The sequence below is a fragment of the Schistocerca americana genome, chromosome 8, assembly GCF_021461395.2.
Source record: "Schistocerca americana isolate TAMUIC-IGC-003095 chromosome 8, iqSchAmer2.1, whole genome shotgun sequence".
Taxonomy (NCBI): Eukaryota; Metazoa; Arthropoda; class Insecta; order Orthoptera; family Acrididae; genus Schistocerca; species Schistocerca americana.
Window position 1 is genome coordinate 288,062,496 of NC_060126.1, and position 8,490 is coordinate 288,070,985.

Below are 8,490 nucleotides of genomic sequence, written 5' to 3' on the forward strand. Positions count from 1 at the left end.
CAATCTTCAGTGAGATTCTCTTGCGTCCCGCTTCAACCTTCTTTCCCAGGACGGAGAAAATACTGCTGCATGGCTTCTGGAGCATCATGTTCACTACGTAGTAGGCAGCGGGCAGCACCCGGAACCTCGTGCCTTTTACCAATAAAAGGTTGCGGCCCATAAGACAAGGCAAAGGATGCCACGGTATCGTGAGCTCTCTGTCTCTGGTATTCAATCGTCAAGAAGTTGAATGAAGTGTGGAGTCGCGTTTTGTGTTCGTATGTTTCATTTTTGCTACCTTGCTTTTGGCAAACTTGATCAAAAGAAAAAAAAGAAAGAAAAATGCTGAGTTAACTGATCCTCTTTGTATTTTAGTCATTGTACCTTTTCAAATCTATTGTTAGAGAGTTTATTTCAGTTTGTAGCCCTGTTAGTTGTTTTGTTTAGTTAATAAAAAGTAAACCAAAATTGTTTGAACCCACAGCCTGGAAATGACAGAAACAACGTTGGGAGAAAAATAAAAATAACGGATTTTACGCAATCGAAGCATGTAGGTTCGCATCCCACCAGAAGCTAATATTTTTTCCTATCTTAGTGTTGTTAACATATTTCGGGATATTTTTACGAATGTAATACTAGTGTATTGTGCAACAGTCGTTATTTAACACTTACGTCTGATTAGAGAACAAGTGATTTGATAAATACGTGTCTGTTTACTTCCGAATATGCGCTCTTACCGAATGTGTGGTTAGACAGGAGCCTAGGAGAGCAGCGTTAATTGCTGTGACTCAAACGAGAAGCAATAAAATGTATATTCTTCTTTTACAGACAGTAATGTGGGCAAACTTGGTTAAAATCGCTGTAGACGTTCGACATTTTCCTTTACGTTGATGTGCCTATCTCAGTCCTGGTGTACTTCGCATGTCTCACCGCATTGTACTTTTGCCTTAATATCAACGTTATTACGCTACTATCTCTGAAAGATAACAACAAGCAGTTCCACTACTTATCAAGCAGCTTTGCAATGAGTACTGCTTCTTGCAGTGCAGCTACAAGAAATCTTTAATTCTTGAAGTTGGATTAGTCTAAATTTGTCAGAAAGGCTAATAAGGTGTGTTCTTAAATTAAAGAAAAAATCATTTTTATCTTGATACTTCCATGACACTGAGAGTTGGGGAAGACAGCTGTAAAATATTTTATTATGGAGAACATAGCCCATTCTCTTTCTACATTTCATCCACTCAGTTGCATTTATTGTTTAAAATTATTTGCAAACGATTCTGAAACTACTTCGTCCATCTTCACTCACTGTAGCACCGTTATTGATCTGGTATACCCCCACAAGCATACGCTATTAATGTACCTCAGCATCCTCTAGTGTCGTAACTGTGACTCTTGTGTCTTGTATTGGGCTTGTGAAAATCGCAGATCTACTGAAACTGACTTCACTGAAAACCATTGACGACTAAATGTTCCGGAAACTGAGCTTAATATTTCTAAGGTCCTTAAGGAGATTACTGAAAGATGTATACTCGCCTGTGTTAGACAAAACTCGTGTTGGTCAGTTACGCTGAATAAATTATGCTGTTAGTAACTGTAATGTATCGAAAGAGGAAACTGTATATTGCCCCTTTGAGGCGAACATGTACCGCAAAGAAGGATTCGTTTGAGTTGAAATTAAAATTATGATAAAAAATGTGATTGTCTTGATGGCTTAAAGCTGATATCGGTGTAATATCATTGAACTCCGCGCTTTAGCTGGTCGATTGTATTTCGAAATTGTCGGTGTTGCAGTGAAAGTGTCGGCTGATGCAGGGACTGTAGCTGGCTGAATGGAGAGCTACGCCAATCAGAGTGCTGAGCGATGTGAGGCCACGCTAGTGCGAGCGAGTGTCGCCACCGCCACCGCCACCTCGCGGCCGTGTAGTAACGGCGGCGGGGCACGCTCCAGTGCCTCCAGAGGCTTGGCGGTCTCCAGCGGCCGCCACAAGGCCGCTCCAGCGTGTTCAGGCGTGACACGGTGGGGATTCGAGGAGGCGGTCACTTTGATGTAATTCATTGGCCGCCATAAATCACTGGAGTATCACAGAAGCAGCACAGGTCCTAAAGCAGAATTGTAACACATTATTTCTGAGCAGGTAAGGAAAGAATGTTGTAGTAGATGAGGTGCCAGCTCGAAACAGAATCATCCGGTAATTTGGTGGGAGTAATTGAGAGGTCCACCCCTAGTTAATCGGAACTTCTGCTAGGCCACTATGTTTCACAGGTGGTGAATATGCCTGCCCAATGTAATATAAATCCGCCATCGCAAGTGAAGTGGACGCAGCCTTAATGAATCTACCTTAACCTGCCTTAGTCTTAATGAATCTGGTTTAATGATTCTGAATTTCTGTTGCCTGCATGGCAGACATTGCCCCTCGCGACATGCGGCGGAAAGTAGCCGCAATTTCCGAAAGAAATAACGTCGAAAAAAAAATGAGTTTCACCCAGTGCCTGGACATATTCGACCGAGACCTAGGTTCAAGTCTAGGGAAAAATTTTTGTAATCAAAATCTGCTCTATTTACACCAACCAAGGAAGCCAGAGAAAAATTGTGGGCGCCAAAAAGTAAACCATCTCCAAGAAGGGGTAAAGTGAGCAGAATGCTTCCCAGGTGGACATAAACTGTACCACATGGAAATCATTGAACAGGTTATGAATGGGCGTAGGAAAATCCGAGGATAACATAATACTTACTCTGCGTGAATGTGGAAAAGTGCAGACAACGAAACACCTGTGTCATTGTTCATGCTGCTCTGAATCTTGCAAGTCGAGTTGTTCAAGGCACAGGAAACTGCAGTAGCAGTTACTTGTGGCTGTGCAAATGTCTGATTTCGGTTTTTCGTGTATGTATCCATTTTTTTAATTTCTTCGTCATAAATTGTACGTTTATAGAATCATACATATATGGACCGGACGCGAGTAAATAAATAAAGTAACAAAATTGTACTTTCCTCCTTTTACTGTTTTCCTCCCGTTGTCAAGATTATTGCTACCTACAAAAATTACGTTATTCACAAACTGCTTATAGGTTGTGGAACAGTACTAAGGGATGAATAAAAAATTTAAATTAACTCAAAAAGACACAAAAACTCCTGTGCTCCAAGGAACCATGAGAAATAAATATTAAAATTATAGGAAATACAATAAAACAAACACGAGCATACATATTTTTAGGAAGTAAGATAATTGAAGACGGAAGAAGCAAAGAACAGGTCAAAAAAAAAAAAAAAAAAGCTTCAAATGGCTCTGAGCACTATGCGACTTAACTTCTGAGGTCATCAGTCACCTAGAACTTAGAACTAGTTAAACCTAACTAACCTAAGGACATCACACACATCCATGCCCGAGGCAGGATTCGAATCTGCGACCGTAGCAGCAGCGGGGTTCCGGACTGAAGCGCCTAGAACCGCTCGACCACAGCGGCTGACAGTCTTCCTCAAACAAAGCAAATACTGAAGTGAGGAATGCGAAACAGCTGCATTTGTGAACTATAGACAAAGATTAAATGAAATTTATTGAATCATTTTTGGAATAGCGTTGAAGAGGCCTGTAGGAGATAAAGTGGTCCAATAAAACCACCAACCACGAAGTCCTGAAAGGAACTGGCAAAGGAAAGTCATGTAGCAGAACAATAGAATGAAGGAGGCACGAGTGGTGTTGTCACGTAATACGACACAACGACATCCTTGTAAACGTCCTAGAAGAAACGTTAGTAGCGATGGTAGATCAAGGATGCCCGTGACTGGTGTTTTTTTAAAACAATCTGTTCATAATTCATGAGTCTCTAATTAGGCATCGGAGATATCAGTTTCCAACAGACCCAGGTGGAGAGCTACCGACCAATCGAAAGACTGTTAGCGAGGTGGACTGTGATTACGCGATTTTGAATGTTATTGGATTTTGGGTTCACATCCTTTACACATTTTGTATCTTTCTACCCAAGGCCTTAATAGTTCGGCTGGATGTTATAAAACTATACGCTACAGCAGTAGGTAGACAACTTGGGATACTTGGGAGACAATTTCCAGTTCCAGCGTTAACGTGATAATCAAGCGAAACTTGTGCAATGTAGAACGGCCAAGTAAATGATTGTGTAATTTAATATGCGATTAGGCGCCTAAATAAACAGCTTTTTACTAAGAAAATCGGACGTTAACGACTGTGGTAGTTACTATGATGTGCTGAGATGATAGAAAGTTCACACTTTTGGAGCGAACCAATGAAATGTTCAGACGAGACTGACATAAAATTTTCAGTTATACAAAGGTTTTCAAAATCTGAATGATCGCACACACCATTTATTTATAGTATGTCAAGTTAAACACCTTTCAGCCGACTAGTTTTCAAACTTATTTTATATGGCTACCAGTTTCGGCGATTAATACACCATCTTCAGGAAGATACCACCTCGGCTCTGATCAAAACAGGGGCCAGAAATATTGGTATTAGATTTCTGCTTACAAAATTGTTAAAGCTTTCGTGGCCACTTGATGACGAAATGCCGATTGGCTTCTGTCTCGGGTTCTTCGGCCGACGTTCATCTGATGATTTTACTGACGTTTCGCCAGCACGTGAGGCTGGTATTGTCAAAGCTTCACCCTCCAGTTCACCACTGGCATTGGAGGGTGAAGCTTTGACAATGTCAGCCACTCGTGCTGGCAAAACGTCAGTAAAATCATCAGATGAACGTCGACCGAAGAAGCCGAGACAGAAGCCAATAGGTAGTTTGTCATATTCCTGCTTGCCATAGCGATAACTTCAACCATCATCCGACAGAGGCTATAGCGACCACTTGAACCATCATCTGACAGATGACTGCTATAGCAGCCATAAATCTACTAATACCAGTAATGCTGGCCTCTGTTGTGATCAGAACCTAGATGGAATCTTCCTACACGTCGGTCAGTTGCCTGAATGTGGCATAGTAAATTGCCGAAACTGGTAGCAAAATAAAATAAGGTGTTTAATTTGACATCCTGTATCCAACAGCTGAGTCACGCAACTGTCTCTGAAAAGATGGACATACAGGGACTCGATTTATTTATTTCCACTGAGCGCGGTCGTTTATTAAATAGCCATTCACTGAAGACAATATGCTACACCCGCACAAATATCACTATTGTTACTCTCGCTTGTGTAGCAAGGTTAATAAAATGAGAAGACTACCTGAATTACACTGAATTTGCTTGATACTCAGTTCACGCAGCTCGTGCATTCGATTACCTTAGTCTCATTATTTAAAATCTTGTCATGAAAACTTTGTAAGTTTGAGTTTGTTTCCTACACTTCCCATTTAGATTCTTAAGTGTCCTCTGCTATAAAATTCTCGCGCATTCAGCAATATCGATGATATCATCATCTCAACCTAATGGTCCCCAATATCACTGGTAGCTGGAAGCGAAGTTACGACTACAGATATTTAGTTAGTGTGCAATGAGGCTGGCCTGCACGTTGCGCTGTTTGGAACACACGGTTCTGAAACGTACATAAGATTGGGCATCAAATAATGAATCAAATAATAAACTATTTATTAATGTCTATACTCGATACAGTGTTGTCTCCAATGCCAACACCGTGTCGAGAAGAGACATCTGATGAAAGCTAATCCCCGTGTGCTAATAACAAGGGCCCACAGTAAATGCGCCATGGAAATCAAATACTCATTTGGCAGTGGTGAGGCTTGAGGATGGCGGTAATGTGCCGCAGAAGGTAGTCATGTAACAGAATGAAGACGTTCTCAAGATACAGCTGTGGAGGTACTTTTTCTCATATTCTCATATAAATAATAAATATTTATGAAATTTATGTGCAAAAGTAAGAGGTTTGAGGTTTGACAGATTCATGGTTTGGTATTCAAAGTCCAACACGCTGAATATCCCAATTGCACTACTGGTCATTAAAATTGCTACACCACGATGACGTGCTACAGACGCGGAATTTAACCGACCGGAAGACCATGCTGTGATATGCAAATGATTAGCTTTTCAGCGCATTTACACAAGGTTGGCGCCGGTGGCGACACCTACAACGTGGTCGAGCGGTTCTAGGCGCTTCAGTCCGGAACCCCGCTGCTGCTACGGTCGCAGATTCGAATCCTGCCTCGGGCATGGATGTGTGTGATGTCCTTAGGTTAGTTAGGTTCAAGCAGTTCTAAGTTCTAGGGGACTGATGACCTCAGATGTTAAGTCCCATAGTGCTCAGAGCCATTTGAACCATTTTTTTTTGAGATCCGATGACTGTTAGCAGAATATGGAATCGCTGGGTTCAGGGGGGTAATATGAAACGCCGTACTGAATCCCAACAGCCTCGTATCACTAGCAGTCGGGATCACAGGCATCTTATCCGGATGGCTGTAACGGATCATGCAGCCACGTCTCCATCCCTGAGTCAAAAAGACGGGGACGTTTGCAAGGCAACAACCATCTGCACGAACAGTTCGACGACGTTTGCAGCAGCATGGAGTATTAGCTCGGAGACCATGGCTGCGGATACCCTTGACACTGTATCACAGACAGGAGCGCTTGCGATGGTGTACTCAACGACGAAGCTGGGTACGCGAATAACAAAACGTCAGTTTTTCGGATGAATCCATGTTTTGTTTACAGCATCATGATTGTCGCATCCGTGTTTGGTGACATCGCGGTGAACGCACATTGGAAGCGTGTATTCGTCATCGCCATACTGGCGTATCACCTGGCGTGATGGTGTGGGGTGCCATTGGTTACACGTCTCGGTCACCTCTTGTTCGCATTGGCGGCACTTTGAACAGTGGACGTTACATTTCAGATGTGTTACGACCCATGGCTCGACCCTTCATTCGATCCCTGCGAAACCCTACATTTCAGCAGGATAATGTACGACCACATGTTACAGGTGCTGTACCAGTCTTTCTGGATACAGAAAATGTTCGACTGCTGTAGCAATTTTAATGACCAGTAGTGTATTACTTCATCCCTCTCGGCCCATATAATGGATGGGCTGCGAGAGGTACATTTAAACCGCTATTCGGCCATGAATCAAATAAACTAACAGAGGCGAACAAGCACAAAGTGATGGAGTTATTTACAAATGCAGTTAAAGAACTTGGAGAAATTTATGGACGCTTTTGTACACGACGTTCTTCGTTTCTGTTAAAAAAAAGGGTAATAATAAGGGGTAAAAATAAATCTAAAAGCAATGAGGGTGTATTAAAAACATTTAAAACATGAAGCAAAACACTGATGATAAAAATAAGCACTTCACTGCCGCCAAAACTGGAAGGACGTGCTCTGGTGTGTGTGTGTGTGTGTGTGTGTGTGTGTGTGTGTGTGTGTGGAGATTCATGATTCCTTGCAAGCAGACTGGCTTCTTTCTCGGCTTGATTCTCAGGTGATGCTCACACAGCTTGATGGTTCCGCTAGTCTAATCCTTCTTGCAAATGCGGTGATCAAGTATATTCCGGCTATAGTTTACAGTCTTCCACCCAATTCACTTCTGAAGGCGGCGTTGCTTCCTTATGGAGTCGTTCGGCATATCCGGCGGGATCGCTGGTCTGCTCAACATCTCTTGCAACGTTACAGTGGTATCCGAGAAGAAGAAGTATGTGTTCAAAACAATATTCCTTCACATCTGTTTGTGGTTACTGGATTCATATTACATATGCAGCGCAAGAAGGACCTGCTTCCAATGAAAGATCCAATTGAAACTTCCTGGCAGATTAAAACTGTGTGCGCCGACCGAGACTCGAACTCGGGACCTTTGCTTTTCGCAGGCAAGTGCTCTACCATCTGAGCTACCGAAGCACGGCTCACGCCTGGCCCTCATAGCTTTACTTCTGCCAGCAGAGGTTCGCAGGAGAGCTTCTGTAAAGTTTGGAAGGTAGGAGACGAGATATTGGCAGAAGTAAAGCTGTGAGGGCCGGGCGTGAGTCGTGCTTCGGTAGCTCAGATGGTAGAGCACTTGCCCGCGAAAGGCAAAGGTCCCGAGTTCGAGTCTCGGTCGGTGCACACAGTTTTAATCTGCCAGGAAGTTTCATATCAGCGCACACTCCGCTGCTGAGTGAAAATCTCAATCTGAAAGATCCAATTGTCCACGCCAAGTAACGGTTTTAAAGTCATTCTATGAGAAACGTCGTCCGTTGATATTAGTTGAATTAGTGTCTTTGTAGCCTCCTGTCAATACTTATCCATCTATAGAGAACTTTAGGGAGACATTACGCCCCGCGGCGTGTGACTTTTCGCCGTTACCGGCACGCCCCTGCCGTCGTTAAGACGCCGGCACCGGTAGCACAATTTGAACGGCGGTCCTTCCTAATCTCGCCTCTCCGAAAAGTTGATGGTGTTAGGTGCTTCCTCCAGGGCTTATGCTATGAATAGTGAGATCATTACGGTTCTTGTTTCGCTGGGGACGACGAGGCTGTTTCTGTTGACTCTGAAATGAATCTTATATCTGCGTCTTTTTTTCCATCATCAGAAACGACTGTTCCGATGG

General features: G+C 43.0%; 2 non-coding genes across 2 annotated transcripts; one reads left to right on the top strand and one right to left on the bottom strand.

Annotated features, from left to right (window-relative positions):
• Positions 1-7,728: 7,728 nt before the first annotated feature.
• Trnar-gcg lies at positions 7,729-7,802 on the bottom strand. Its single transcript has one exon. It is a non-coding gene; the product is annotated as a tRNA-Arg (tRNA).
• Positions 7,803-7,932: 130 nt separating this feature from the next.
• Positions 7,933-8,006, top strand: Trnas-cga. Its single transcript has one exon. It is a non-coding gene; the product is annotated as a tRNA-Ser (tRNA).
• Positions 8,007-8,490: the final 484 nt, after the last annotated feature.